The following is a 15666-nucleotide window of genomic DNA, read 5'->3' as shown; positions in this document are numbered from 1 at the left end:
CTATGTCAGATAGTTATATTATACTATATAACGTATTTTTTAAAAACTGTATAGCAAATAAATATAGTATATTGTTTATACATTTTTGAAGCTCTGAATACAGGGAAAAAAATTACTTCCGAAAAGTAACAAAAAACTGAACTATTTGCAATAAATATTCAAACTGAACAGAGTAGCTGTAATGAACATTTATACTGAACAGACTAGCTGTAATAAACATTCAAAGTGAACACACTAGCTGTAATGAACATTCAAAGTGAACAGACTAGCTGTAATGAACATTCAAAGTGAACAGAGTAGCTGTAATAAACATTCAAAGTGAACACACTAGCTGTAATGAACATTCAAAGTGAACAGACTAGCTGTAATGAACATTCAAAGTGAACAGAGTAGCATTCGTTACGTAAACTTATAGTGCTAATAAGAATGTTTCCCTTCAAAGAAAAATTTTACCCATCTTCCCCTTAAACCACCCCCCACCGCCAACCGAAAAAAAATCTTTACTACGCCAATGCAATATTTTTAAACTGTTCTTTTATGAAGGCCTATACTTTATATATTGTCTAAAATTGAATATTGTACTATTGTATTGTCCTCGACAAGGCCGCTACATTTAATTTGTCCTCAAGTCTCAAATGGTTGAGATTCCATGATAATAAAAAAGACAAATCAAACAACACTGTGTCATGATCCTATTGTATACTCCCATCGCTGGTGTAGTTTAATAGTTGAAATCACTGTTCTGTCTACAAAAGCCATCTGTTGTCGGATATACAGTTTGTCCTTGAGAAAAACACAAATTTGGGGGAGGCTGCCGCTGTGAGAATGGTGCCACATGTTGGCCCACCTCACACCTTATGCTCTGATCATGCGACCATATGTTGCTTCAGGGACAGAACACCTCAGGTGTGATAAATGTATTTTACAGTGGAAATTGATTTTCAATCAAGTTTAGTTTTTTTTTATTAGTCTTGTAAGTTGAGCTTAAACAATGTTCCCCACACAACAGTGAAGTCAAACGATAAAATGAAACAATGTTCCCCACACAACAATGAAGTCACACGATTGACTCAAATAATGTTCCCCACACAACAGTGAAGTCAAACGATAAAATGAAACAATGTTCCCCACACAACAATGAAGTCACACGATTGACTCAAATAATGTTCCCTACACAATAGTGAAGTCAAACGATGAAATGAAACAATGTTTCCCACAAAACAATGAAGTCAAACGATGAAATGAAACAATGTTCTCCACACAACAGTGAAGTCAAACGATGAAATGAAACAATGTTCTCCACACAACAGTTAAGTCAAACGATAAAATGAAACAATGTTCCCCACACAACAATGAAGTCAAACGATGAAATGAAACAATGTTCTTTACTTAACAGTAAAGTTAAACGATGAAATGAAACAATGTTCTCCACACAACAGTGAAGTCACACGATTGACTCAAACAATGTTCCCCACACAACAGTGAAGTCAAACGATGAAATGAAACAATGTTCTCCACACAACAGTGAAGTCAAACGATGAAATGAAACAATGTTCTCCACACAACAGAGAAGTCAAACGATGAAATGAAACAATGTTCTCCACACAACAGTGAAGTCAAACGATGAAATGAAACAATGTTCTCCACACAACAGTCAAGTCAAACGATGAAATGAAGCAATGTTCTCCACTTAACAGTGAAGTCAAACGATGAAATGAAACAATGTTCTCCACACAACAGTTAAGTCAAACGATAAAATGAAACAATGTTCCCCACACAACAGTGAAGTCACCGATTGACTCAAACAATGTTCCACACACAACAGTGAAGTCAAACGATGAAATGAAACAATGTTCTCCACACAACAGTGAAGTCAAACGATGAAATGAAACAATGTTCTCCACACAACAGAGAAGTCAAACGATGAAATGAAACAATGTTCTCCACACAACAGTGAAGTCAAACGATGAAATGAAACAATGTTCTCCACACAATAGTTAAGTCAAACGATAAAATGAAGCAATGTTCTCCACTTAACAGTGAAGTCAAACGATGAAATAAAACAATGTTCTCCACACAACAGTTAAGTCAAACGATAAAATGAAACAATGTTCCCCACACAACAGTTAAGTCAAACGATAAAATGAAACAATGTTCCCCACACAACAATGAAGTCAAACGATAAAATGAAACAATGTTCCCCACACAACAGTGAAGTCACACGATTGACTCAAACAATGTTTCCCACACAACAGTGAAGTCAAACGATGAAATGAAACAATGTTCTCCACACAACAATGAAGTCACACGATTAACTCAAATAATGTTCCCCACACAAAAGGGAAGTCAAACGAGTGACTCAGACAATGTTTTCCAAACAACAGGGAAGTCAAACGAGTTATTCAAACAATATTTACAAACAATGGGGAAGTCAAACGATGTTCTCCACACAACTGAGAAGTCCATCGATTGACTCAAACAATGTTCCCTACACAATGTGGAATGCAAACGAGTGACCAAAACAATGTTCCCCACACAACGGGAATGTCAAACGAATGATTTAATGTTCCTCACACAACGGGGATGTCAACCGATTGACTTAAACAATATTCCCCACACAACGGGAATGGTCAAACGGTTGACTCATTGTTCCCCACGCAACGGGGAAGTCAAACTATTGCTTTTAATGAATATAGATATGAAAAGCTTAGACATCGTGTCATGCCTACAAACCAAATAGGCTATTCAAAATATTTAAGAGTGTATTAAAACCTGTATGGACATATACCTCCAAAGGTATTCAATTGTTAAAAAATATGCATATATTGTTCAAACAGATTCTAAAAGAGGTCTGATGACCCAGGGATCACTTTTATCAAATTTAAAACATTTGCCTAACCAAAGCATCAGTCTTAACAAATTTCAAACATTTACCTTTAATGTCCCTCCAGAAGTTTATTTTTTCTGTTTGTTTGAGTCTACAACTCTGAAACAAAAGCGGGTTTAGATTTGGATTTAATTAAGTAAGACTTGAGTGAAAGTGTGGGTCAATATTGAAAGACGTTTTACAGAGTCCAGTCAGACGAGAGTTTTAAAAACCTTCGTGTTGACCTCATAAGCTCGATATGGAAATGTGACTGGACGAATAGATTTCAATTTTTCTTTAACGAAAAAAAAAGCGGTTCACAATTATCTGCGGTCTCTGTTTCTTTTGTTGGGCATCCCAAGGACATTGATTTTACTGGACTTGAAAAGAACACTGTTCTCAGGACTTCACAAAGACAATGGCTCACAAGGACATGGCTTCCAAAGTGTTTCACTGGACTTGAAAAGAACACTGTTCTCAGGACTTCACAAAGACAATGGCTCACAAGGACATGGCTTCCAAAGTGTTTCACTGGACTTGATAAGAACATTCTTCTCAGGTCTTGGCTAAAACTGTTTTGTTACTGCAGAGGAATAAATTATTGTATAGAATTAAACATAAAGAATTAATTAACAGAGACTTCATGTTGATAAGAGTAGTCAGTCATTGTAAGACCATTATTTAATTCTTTCAAGTGCTTTTCACGAAACATCCACAGCAAATAATGACGTAATATAAACATATTAGCACATAGACATTGGTTCACAGGACATGGCTACCAAACTGTTTCACAGGACATTGTAGGACAATAAATCAAAGGACAAAACATTTTTTAAAGGACTTCATAAAAAGTGAAATGAATTGCATAAAAGAGTAATATTTCATATATGCGTTTCGTTTGGACTCTTAAATGCTATGAAATAAAGTTTCTAACATCTGACATCTACTGGTCTCTGAAACAGTTGTAACTTTAAATGATCTCAGATCTCTTGGTAGATTTGAAGGAAACGTTTCGTGTGATTAAGTCCCATGAAATCTGATGAGCGCTCTAGATTGCTTTACTCTGGACCCAAATGATAAGTGAATATATGTTTGTGGACTCATTGATTAAATTCTCGAATAAAAAGACCAACAGTTCAAGTCTAAAAGAGAAACTTTGTGAATTACTGCTTCTGATTAACAATAGATCTATAACATTATATCTAAATATAGAAGTGAAGCTAGGTGCTGAAACAAATGATGAGACATACATATTAAACATAAATAAACAGCTGCACCAAGGAACTTAGTCTCTGGTGCTGCTGTTTATTTATGTGAAACATTATATCTAGAAGGTATTTCTTTTTCGTTTCAAAGCATTTCTAGTAAATTGTTTCATGGTTATTTCTGTTACCTTTATAACATACATTTTACGAAATCTAAGCTTACTTTACAAGTCAAAGACTCGCTCCGTTCACTACTATGACCTACTGAGTACTAGTACTCATTTTTTTTCATTTTCTTCTTTAGTGCTGCTCTACGGTATACAAATAGGACATGAGTCTATTTGGTTCAAAGTTGGAGGCTGTAACAGTTGTCTTTTCTTGACTAAGAGCCGCAGTGCAAATGTAGTAGAATTATTTCCTGCGCACCGGAATCTGTTTAGACCCTTCCCAACTGCTCAGCTTGTGGCTGATTTCTCCTTTCCTGAGAATTTATTAAGTCTTGCTGGGTACGGAAATGCCAGGAGTGTCCCTAATATTTTTGACATCCACCATCCTCGTGAAAGCATCGTTGTTGTAATACTAGAATAAGATTGGAACTCCAGCTCTTGTATACCTTTGTATACAGCGCAGTAACAAAACACGCCCAAAATCTTTGACAAAATGTCTCTACTGTGTCCCATATAAAAAGAATTTGAGAGTCAATAAAAGAGAACAAATATGAGTCGTAGAACAGCTGGTATTGACGATCGCAAAGAAATAGAACATCAAAGTTTGAAAATATTATAGACATAAGAAAGAATCAAGAAAATTTAAAAAAAAATACTTTAAAAAAAAATACTTAAAAAAAAAAAAAGCTTATATTAAGCATAGTTGCATCAATTAATTGAGACAATCATGTAATTACATTTGGAATAGATCTAGATTTCTAGACTAAGAATAATAAATCTGTGCCATTACAAATATTTTTTACAAATTGTTATCGTTTAGCGCAATTTCATGCTTTTAACTTTCTCAGCACGCGATGATCCTATCACTTGTCTGGACCAGTTGAGAAAGAGGCGGGGGGATAGAGAGAGGGTATGTGTAAATATTACTTTGATAGCTTTTTTTAAATGCATTAATAATAATAATAAATAAACAAAAATTGAACCGACCTAAATTCGAAATCGGTGCTTCAAGCCTACGCACAAACTATTGTGCCAGCGAATTGCTTATGAAAATGGAAAGTTGGGAAAGGGGTGGGCGGAGAGAGAAGGAGGTATCTGTTAAATGTTACCGTGATCGCTTTTTAAATGCATTAATAATAATAATAAAGATAAAGATAATAATAAAGAAAAAAGTTGAACCGACCTGAATTCGAACTCGAGAGCTCAAGCCTCCTCATACAGTTCAGCATAAAGTATTGTGCCAGGGAGTTGCTTATGAAAATAGAAAGTTTTATAGTTATCTATTGTTAGGTTCAAACTTTAAAACAGCGACTGTACAAAGTATAAAGGATACTAATTCAACTTATACCACCACATCAGTCAAGTACAATTTCTTTCCCTTGTTCGATACCAAACAAAATAATTAATTACCAATAGTTAATTAACTAATTTGTTTAAAAATTATTGATTCTTGTGTTGTCAAATTAAATAAATAATTGTTCCAAATGTGAGCTTAATCCGAGATTGGGTGTGAGAGAAATAACGTGTACAAACATTTGACCAGACAGACAGATAGAGGGAGTTGATAGAAGCTTTATAAAAAAAAAAAGCTTCAAAATAAAGTTCCAATTACTATTTCTAATGATATTTTTTCTGTAGGACTTTGACATCTAATAGAAATCTAGTATGGTGCTAGAGCCTAATGTCTTATAGAGATATAACGTGTGGCTGGACTACGAAACCTTATTTAACGTTTTATAGGTTTCAGGAAATTGTTGAAAATATGACCGGTCTGTGGTACCCTTTGTCTACCATGTTACACGACGCAATCATTTTGTATGAATAATGCTGACTTGAAAAGCACATTCCAGTCAGGCGTCCCGGAGGGAGAAGACAGAAGAGGCCACCTAACACGAGATAGAGGGTGTATCCATAAGTCAATAAATCCAAAAAGTTCTGGAAAAGCTTCAAGATGGGTGTAAACAAAAGCCCTGGTCCCAGCCTCCGTGACATTGCGCAGCTGTTTTCACAACGTATTTGTACATCAGAGGGGCCCTCACATAGAGAGCTGTTTTATGGAGCATACACATGTGAGTGATACACGTGGACTTCCTCGCCCCTTCCCCAAGCCAAAGTGGAAAGATAAAAGCAAGCACTGTGTTTTCTAGAGTCATTCGGAAGTATGGAGTCAATGGAGTCGAAGAAAAACAAAATACTTCAATGTTAATGATTATTGTTATGGCACGATTAAGAATTAGTTATTTGTTTCATAGAAAGGGAAAGTTTGACTTAGACCAGTGATGCCCAACCTAATTCGACCCGCGGGCCATTTTAACTTCCAACACTCGTCTCGCGGGCCACATCACCTAAAAGTTACAAAAAACGAAATGACATTGTTCTGAAACTATTTTGGTAGAAACCTGTGGATTTAATACTTAATTAACAGGTTATTTCACAATTATATATGTTTTACGTGTCAGAAAGTAGTTTAATTTCTCTACTTACAATGTGAGCAACGGTGTAGGTAGCTTAACCACCGACTCATTTTGTGGTCTCTTTTTTGGTAATATTATTAATGTTCCCATGGATTCTCCAATCACTAGGCGTTGTTAATCTTTTATTTACGACTCAAACCAAAAATGCCGCCATATTTATTTTATAATGCCATTTTTATGCTGTTTTATTAAACAGCCACACTTTTTTTTGTATAAAAATATGTTAGTTTATTATCATGTTAAACATTAACGTAAAGATATGTTCATTTTTACTGGTAGATTCAGACTCCAATTTCATAAACAGACCAATGTTAAAGATCATGATACCAATCCATCAGAGATAAAGTGAGGGACCAAGCGTAGGTAAACATACATTTTTTTAACCTTTTTTTTTTTGTTTGTTTATTTGGAAGGGGGATTTCTACATTTTGTCCCGACCTTTTGCCTGGCCGGATGGAACCATGTCGCAGGTGGATCTGGCGACTCGTAAAAACAAGACTAGAGTTCTAGAAAAAAAAAAAAAGACTTGTCTTCGAGTCCGAAGGAATGCGGTATTACCCGTGGCTACTACAAATACTTTTCACGGCTGTGGCAGGTTGTTATGAACATAGAGATGTAGCTTGACAACGTTCGACGGCTCCCTTCGTTATTAGTAAACTTCTTGTTGGACTTTGGCTATCAGCGTCGACTGACGTATAGTGTTGGCCTTTTGCCCTCTGGGTTAGTTGAGATGTCGTTATTTGAGAGCGTTACCTCCTTTTAAATAATCTGCGCCTAACAATAGTTATGACATTTTTTTTCTTTTAACTAGAATGGCACCTCGCTGCTATAAGTTAATGAACTTCTAATGTATGTTTGGAAAAAAAAATGAATTTACCAATATCATCATGATTATCATTTTGTTCCCCTGGCAATTCAATCATTAAACTCAATTCAACTATCTAATATAAACATTTCACATGTAACTTTTGAGTGAGTCTGGTGTGAATGTATATTTTGGTTTTCTATAGTTATAATATCGTTGTTGTTTTGTTTTTTTAGCGGCCCCCGAAAGGGGAAAAGACGCTATTAGTTTTGTGCGAAATGTCTGCCCGCCTGTCCGTCTGTCCCGTTTAGATCTCGTAAACTAGAAAAGATATTGAAAATCCGACATCACAATATTTTAGACCATTCAAAGTTCTGATGCAACGGCTACTTTTTTTTTCTGAAAGCGAAAAAATCTAATTTTTTAAATCAGTTATGCAAGCAGTTTTTTAAAGAGAAAAAGCTAATTAGTATGCATTATACGTTAGACCTAAGTTAAAACGAATAGTAATCTTGTAAACATCATTTTCGTAACCAATTTATATCTACGGAAAAGTTTTTTTTTTATGTGCATTCGACTAAGAGATTGAGCCTTTTCAAAACAATTACATCTATTATAAGACTTCAGTTAGGCCAGGAGAGGCGCGGTAGCTGAGCGGTAAAGCGCTTGGCTTCCGAACCGGGGGCCCCGAGTTCGAATCCTGGTGAAGACTGGGATTTTCAACTTTGGAATCCTTAGGCGCCTCTGAGTCCACCCAGCTCCAATGGGTACCTGATATTAGTTGGGGAAAAGTAAAGGCGGTTGGTCGTTGTGCTGGCTACATGACACCCTCGTTAACCGTAGGCCACAAAAACAGATGAACTTTACATCATCTGCCCTACAGACCACAAGGTCTGAAAGGGGAACTAGTTAGGCCAGGTTCACATCTAACTTTGCATTCACTTGCACCTATACTTTGATCTGCTGTACCATTGGGGCACTACACAAGATCTGTCAACCTTCTTTCTCCATTCTTATCTCTCATTTATCTTTGATATAATTTCATTTGGATGTTCTTTCTGAAAATATTAAAGCCTGCCTGGTTGGACCACTTCGGGGGCCGATTTTGAGTTTGTGTTTCCACACAACCTGTCTTTGTAATCTTGTCTTTTTTTTATTTTGTAAATGTAAGACAAATTTCCTCATGGATAATAAGATTACTATTATTATTATTGTTAAATACTTTCAAAAAATACTTTTCTGTAAGAACAATGCCAAAAGAAGACTTGAGAATAGACAGGCCTGTCGTTGAGTTTCTAGTTATGGCAAAAGACAGAAATAGAGATAAATTGTTATCCCAGAGGGTCGAACAGGCTAAGAGATAGGTGAAGGTAATAATAATAATAAGGCTTGTCTTCGAGTCTGAAGATAAATGAGGAATGCAGCATTTCTTTGGCTACGAAGCTTCAGCTGTAACCTATATATTTTGCCACATCCAGGGCAAGCATAACCAAATCTTATCCGAAGAGTAATTTTATCAATTCATTTGAATCAGTCGTGCAATTAGATAAGTTTTGATCTAGACCAAGAACAATACATCTGTGCAATTAATAATATTTTTATTAATTGTTTTTTTTGTTTTTTTTTTAGCTTTTTTTCATATTTTTAGATTTCTCAATACGCTATGATCCTGTCACTTATCCGGACCAGTCTGGATATTCCATATATATATATATATGGGTGGTTTTACCGTAATTGTTTATTATAAGCATTTACACACAAAAAAAGGGGGCGAACGGTCTGAAACACGTGCCTAGCGCCTCCTTGAGCCGAAACGCTAACCACTCTGCTTGTGAGCTACTTGTGAGTAGAGAAGATTGTATAGTTTTTATATTTTATGTTTCAATTTAGAATGGCGACCTATAAAGAGGACTAATTCAGCTTATACCACCATTTAGTCAAGTACAAGTTTTTTCCCTTGTTCGAGATACCAAGCATAATAATAAATTACTAAAAGTTAATTAACCGATTGGTTAATTAATTTTTTTTAAAATGATAAAATGATCCTTGTGTTGTTATGTAAAAGAAATAATTGTGCAAAATTTCAGGTTGATCCGAGATTGGGTGTCAGAGTAATAAAGTGCACAAACTTTTTACCAGTCAAACAGACAGACAGACAGACAGAAAAAGAGTTGATATAAATTTTGTAAAAAGAAGAACAACAAGAGGAGAGGGCATTAGAGCGAAGTTTAAAAAAAGATAATCATAATAATGATATTACAGAGCTCTTTCTCTTCACTATAGTCTTCATTGAGAGCTGTATCACGATCCCAATACTGAGCCTACTGGATTACTAACAAAATAATTCTTAAAACCAAGATTATCTAAGGGGAAGAACCGCAAAATCACTAACATACTGCAATACTGCAGGAAAAAGCTACCTTTTTATATAAAACAAAATTTTTTTTTTTTGATTACTGATTGATTAATTAATTGTCTATTTTTTTTTATCGATTTGTGTATCGTCATGATCTATGAATAATTGTGCCACATTTCAGCTTGATCCGAGACTGGGAAGTGGGAGAACAAGAAACATGTACAATTCCCTTTGGGGGGACACAATATTTAGTCATATCTCTGAATACTGAAGAGTTAATTTCCTTAGTCGAAATCAAACAAAATAATGAATTACCAATAATTAAATGAATAATTGATTATTTTTTTAAATTAATGAATGTATTGTCATTGACAATGAATACTTGTGTTACGTTTCAACTTGATCCGTGAATGGGTGTTGGAAACAAAGAACAGAGTTGAAATAAGGTTTATACTATTCAACAAAACGGTATTATGTTTCTTGATGAAGGAATTACAATACAAACTAAATATTACATACGATTTTATTAGACTACCCAATTCATCGACATTAAACAAATAAACAACATCAGATTTTTACTTTAAAAAAAATGTTTGTAAGACGTTTTATTGAGATAGTCAGACGTGGATTAAAGTAGAAGCTTCTGATTATTGCAACGCTAGGATGACAAGAAGTAGGGCTCACTTCGCAGATTCAATATCTCAGAGGCTCCATTATTTCCTTGGGTCTCCCAGTCAAACAAATTGAAGGCACGAGAAGTACTTGTGTTACGCTACCAGGACCCCGAGGAAAACACCGGGTGGGGGGTAGGGGGGAAAAGAGAGATTGGATGAAAAAAATAAGGATGGGAAGGGGGGGGAAGCGAGAAACTCGCGGATCGCGCGCGGTGGGCGAAAGTGAGCAAGTGAGAGCCAGGGATCAGGCAAGTGTTCAGGGTACCGGGTAAGAGAAGAGAGAGTGGTGTTACGTGGTGGGGAGGGGGACTGACATTGAGTGAGAGAGAGTCAACGTGAGCTATGAGTGAGAGAAATGTGGTGAGCTTAAAGGATGAGTACGCTATTCACTGGGCAATGTGACGTCCAGATCTTGGGTTGTTTTTTTTACACCATGTTCTATGTTTTGTTTGTGTTCCATTCTTGACAATTTGGAAGTACGTTTGTGATGTGCTCTGTGTAATGTGTGCTAGTTTTTAAGACACCCTAATGTTGACGGTATAGTCTTATATCTAAAGTGAAGTAATCAAACGTGGCTCAGTTATTTTGGTCCTTAGTTGCGCATTGTGTGATATCTCATTTAGTTGTGCAATAGGTCCAAGTGATTGAGTGTAACAAAATACCGAGACAAGATTCTCAAATTCCGAGCCAGTGTTGTCAGTCTGACAATGTCCCCATGGTCATAGTCATTTTCTCTGAAAAAAAAAATCCACCACAGAGAAAAAAAAAATATTGATACCACCCTCTCCCCGCATCCTTCAGCCCTTTTATTTCAAACTACTTCCAAACCGGCCTCCCGCACGTGGCGAATATCTCATTCGTGTCGGGGAAATTAAGTTTTGCGGGTAGACAGGGTCAACGGGACCGGACGAAAGAGGTTAGCATTGATTAGTGGCCAGTGACCAAACATTACAACTCTCAGGTGATTTTTTTGTGCAGTAGTGTTTTCTTGTGCGTGTGTGCGTGTTTTTCCTTGGCTAGTCCTGGAGTAAAAACAAGGACAGCGATGAGGAACTATAGCTATGTAAGTACTTTAGTTATAAACATTGGCCTAGCTATTATAGCTATGTCAGTACTGAAGTTATATACATAGGCCTAGCTATTGTAGCTATGTACGTACTTAAGTTATATACGTAGGTCTAGCTATTATAGCTATGTCAGTACTGAAGTTATATACATAGGTCTAGCTATTGTAGCCATGTACGTACTTAAGTTATATGCGTAGGTCTAGCTATTATAGCTATGTACGCACTTATGTTATATACGTAGGTCTAGCTATTGTAGCTATGTACGTACTTAAGTTATATGCATAGGTCTAACTATTATTAAGTCTGTACACTTGATATTGGCAGGATATTGATTCCTTCGTAAAACCTTCACGCGAACCACGTAATCATCTCAATGTCAACAGAATGACACATGTCATTGCCAGCGCATGACAATACTAAGGGAACTGACAGGCGTTTATTAATTGATTATACTTAATTTGGGTGACGCAAGTCCAGAAAGTCAGTTTGGTTTTAAAAATAAATAGGCCAATAAAACGTTCGTTAATATAACATCAAGAGTGTCATGCACCGAGGTCAACATGGCCGTCTTAAAAATTGACGTCATTTGTTGAAAGAATTGATTCCCTTATAGCAACATGACACGTCTAACAAACAGACAATGAGGTCAGCCTATAGACGAAGTTGAACATAGACCGCATTCATTCTAAGGTTAAAATTCGGCTTACCATCTGATTAAAATTATTTATCATCAACATAATTTTTTGGATATATACTAAGGCTTGTCTTCGAGTCCGAACATCAATGAGGAATACAGTGTTTTCCGTGGCTGCGCAGCGACCTACATATTTTGCCACAACCAGCGCAAGCATAACCTTTGTCCGCGGGTGGTCGATTAATATTTTCTTTTCGCCGTCTGCGTCTGTCCTCGGCAGCGGATTTTCTTTTGGTCTCAAATGTGTATCCCGCGGCCGTTGTGAGTGACCTCCAGCTGCCTTGTTCTGAGGCCGCATACAACCAGGTGCTCTCTTCTATGTCAGCTAAGGCAAATTGGCGCCTAAGCTGGTCTTTAAAGCGTTTCATGGGATGTGCCAGCTTCTTCAACGGACTATGTCGCTAATCTTCCAAAACAGATTAAGAAAACTCACGCTCTGGCCCGAAGAAACATCAAGATCAACAGTGACCAAATGAAGACAAGGTATGACAAACGGGCCAATGCCTCGGGGTTTTACGATAAAGATTTGGTGTGGCTGTACAACCCACATAGACGAAAAGGCAAGTCCCCAAAGCTTCAAAGAGTCTGGGAAGAAGAACATTTACAGAAATAGAAAAAGGTCGTCGGCCATTTTTTTAAAATAATAAATGAGAGCTCTTTTTTCTATCCGTCTGTCTATCTGTCTGTCCTTCAGTCTGTCAAATTTGTAACTGACCTAGATCTATGTAGCTGCTAATACATCATCCAATTTTGAAAGTTGTCTTGATTCTGAGTTATTTCTAGCCTATTTCTGGAATGGCATTTGGCGATCGGCAAACTCGGAAAAAAAAAATCTTGGTTGCAAATATTTTTATTCTTCATATTTATTATTAATTACAAACAATTAAGTTATCTTCTAGGTATGGTTTGTAAGTCAATCATGTAGGAAGACTTACTTAGACTTAAATCCAACCGCGCTGTTCGGTGCATTGGCTGGCAAGCTGTCTCCACAAAGATCTTTCACTGGCAATATCTTGAGCCTCTTCCCATCTGGTGTCCACTGCTTTGAGGTCCCCCATGAAAGTTTGGCATGAAGTTATAGAGGAAGTCCCTGTTTGAGCTTTCCTCGTATTGGGCTCCATGTCATCGCAACTCTTGGTATGCATAATTTATTCTGTCGGGGGTATAAGTAGGAGGGTGTATTTTTGTCTTTAGTCCAATAGCTTGACTTGTCCAAATAGGCCGCAGCCTTTGTAAAATGCTCCCTTCCTTTCCTATTCGACACGCTACGTCATGGTAGGCTAAGATGCTGCCAAGGTACGTGAACTTGTCCAACTCTTCAAGCTCTGACACGCCAAGTCAGACGGGGGCACCCTTCTCCTTATAACCCACTATTGCAATTTTAGTTTTATCTATCCAATTTTGGGTGCCTCTCTATCTAGGCTCTCCGTCATTTCTTGTATGCATTTATTTGTAGACCCGAGTAGTGCAACGTCGTCTGCGAAGTCCGAGTGCGTCATTCGATTCTGTTCACGTCATGGAGTGAGTGACCAATGTCCATTATTTATTAGCAAAATAAATTTTCTGTCTATTTACGCAAAACTTTATTACAACCGGATAGCATTTGCATAAATTTTGTTAAAATTATAATCTAGATCTTCGTTTTCTTGCCCCTATACCAGTAAAAAGCATCAAATAAGTCTCAGCCGTCTGGCAATACAGAAAAATGAACAATTGCATCCCTTTGGTTGTTGGGGTTGCTTTTTAAATTCTCTTGGGACAATGTTATATAGATAAACAAAATCCTCTAGTGTCTCGCATGCCTTTTTATAAGTTGAATTTTGAATAGCGTTACGTTTAATCTTTTCAGTTTAAACATTTAAAAAAAAAAAGTTAATGTACAGGCCATATTAGATGATTTAGTCTCTAGCCCTCACAGAAATGTTAACTGAAAAGTTAATGTACAGGCCATATCAGGTGCTAGATAATATAGTCTCTAGCCCTCACAGAAATGTTAACTGAAAAGTTAATGTACAGGCCATATTAGGTGCTAGATAATATAGTCTCTAGCCCTCACAGAAATGTTAACTGAAAAGAGTATGCACAATTTACCCGCTCATAGGCGAGAAAGTTCTCTTAGTAAAAACTCATTCAACCCCAGGGATTTATGCTCAGCATGTCGATGTCGTCTTTGAAGCTGTGGTAGCAAGTTATACTTGGTATCTGCTCCTGACATCTGCTGAGACTTTATCAAGTGATGAGGCTTTAATAGTCCCTCTCCGATCTCTCATCTGATGACTGTGTGGGTTTAGGCAGGACTGGAACAGGAGGGGAGGGCCGTGTAGCTAACATATGGAGCTGCCTTCTTTCAAGACAAACAAAACTAGCTTCATTCAATACGAGACTGTGAGAAGTGGCTCTTTCTCTCTCATTTGTAGATGTATAATGACTTATTAGACAGAATTAATGATGGATTTGCAGGTTTTTTTTCTTCCCGCGAGTCAAAGTTCGCATGAATATATTAACACGTTCGTCTTCATGAGCATTTCACACAAGTTTTTTTTTTCTTAATCTTTAATACTATATACTATAGAGTACTATAGACTATCTCAATGTAAAGTGATATACATGGAATACAGCTACTATATACTATAGAGTACTATAGACTATCTCAATGTAAAGTGATATACATGGAATACAGCTACTATATACTATAGAGTACTATAGACTATCTCAATGTAAAGTGATATACATGGAATACAGCTACTATATACTATAGAGTACTATAGACTATCTCAATGTAAAGTGATATACATGGAATACAGCTACTATATACTATAGAGTACTATAGACTATCTCAATGTAAAGTGATATACATGGAATACAGCTACTATATACTATAGAGTACTATAGACTATCTCAATGTAAAGTGATATACATGGAATACAGCTACTATATACTATAGAGTACTATAGACTATCTCAATGTAAAGTGATATACATGGAATACAGCTACTATATACTGTAGAGTACTATAGACTATCTCAATGTAAAGTGATATACATGGAATACAGCTACTATATACTATAGAGTACTATAGACTATCTCAATGTAAAGTGATATACATGGAATACAGCTACTATATACTGTAGAGTACTATAGACTATCTCAATGTAAAGTGATATACATGGAATACAGCTACTATATACTATAGAGTACTATAGACTATCTCAATGTAAAGTGATATACATGGAATACAGCTACTATATACTATAGAGTACTATAGACTATCTCAATGTAAAGTGATATACATGGAATACAGCTACTATATACTATAGAGTACTATAGACTATCTCAATGTAAAGTGATATACATGGAAT

General features: G+C 36.4%; 1 protein-coding gene across 10 annotated transcripts in view; it reads left to right on the top strand.

Annotated features, from left to right (window-relative positions):
* Positions 1 to 10825: 10825 nt before the first annotated feature.
* The window catches only part of LOC106070382 (zwei Ig domain protein zig-8-like), a 261583-nt gene continuing 256742 nt past the window's right edge, over positions 10826 to 15666 (top strand). For 5 of the 10 annotated variants that reach the window (XM_056031080.1, XM_056031074.1, XM_056031128.1 and 2 more), the window contains exon 1: positions 10827 to 11610. The gene's annotated coding sequence lies outside the window, so the exon portion shown is untranslated. Of the gene's footprint in view, positions 11611 to 15666 lie in introns of all 10 variants that reach the window. The other 5 variants (XM_056031109.1, XM_056031088.1, XM_056031096.1 and 2 more) reach the window with 5 other exon arrangements.

The sequence above is a fragment of the Biomphalaria glabrata genome, chromosome 1 (genome assembly GCF_947242115.1).
Source record: "Biomphalaria glabrata chromosome 1, xgBioGlab47.1, whole genome shotgun sequence".
NCBI classification, from domain to species: Eukaryota; Metazoa; Mollusca; class Gastropoda; family Planorbidae; genus Biomphalaria; species Biomphalaria glabrata.
The sequence above is the reverse complement of the archived record's forward strand: the minus strand, read 5'-3'. Positions and strand labels throughout refer to the sequence as shown.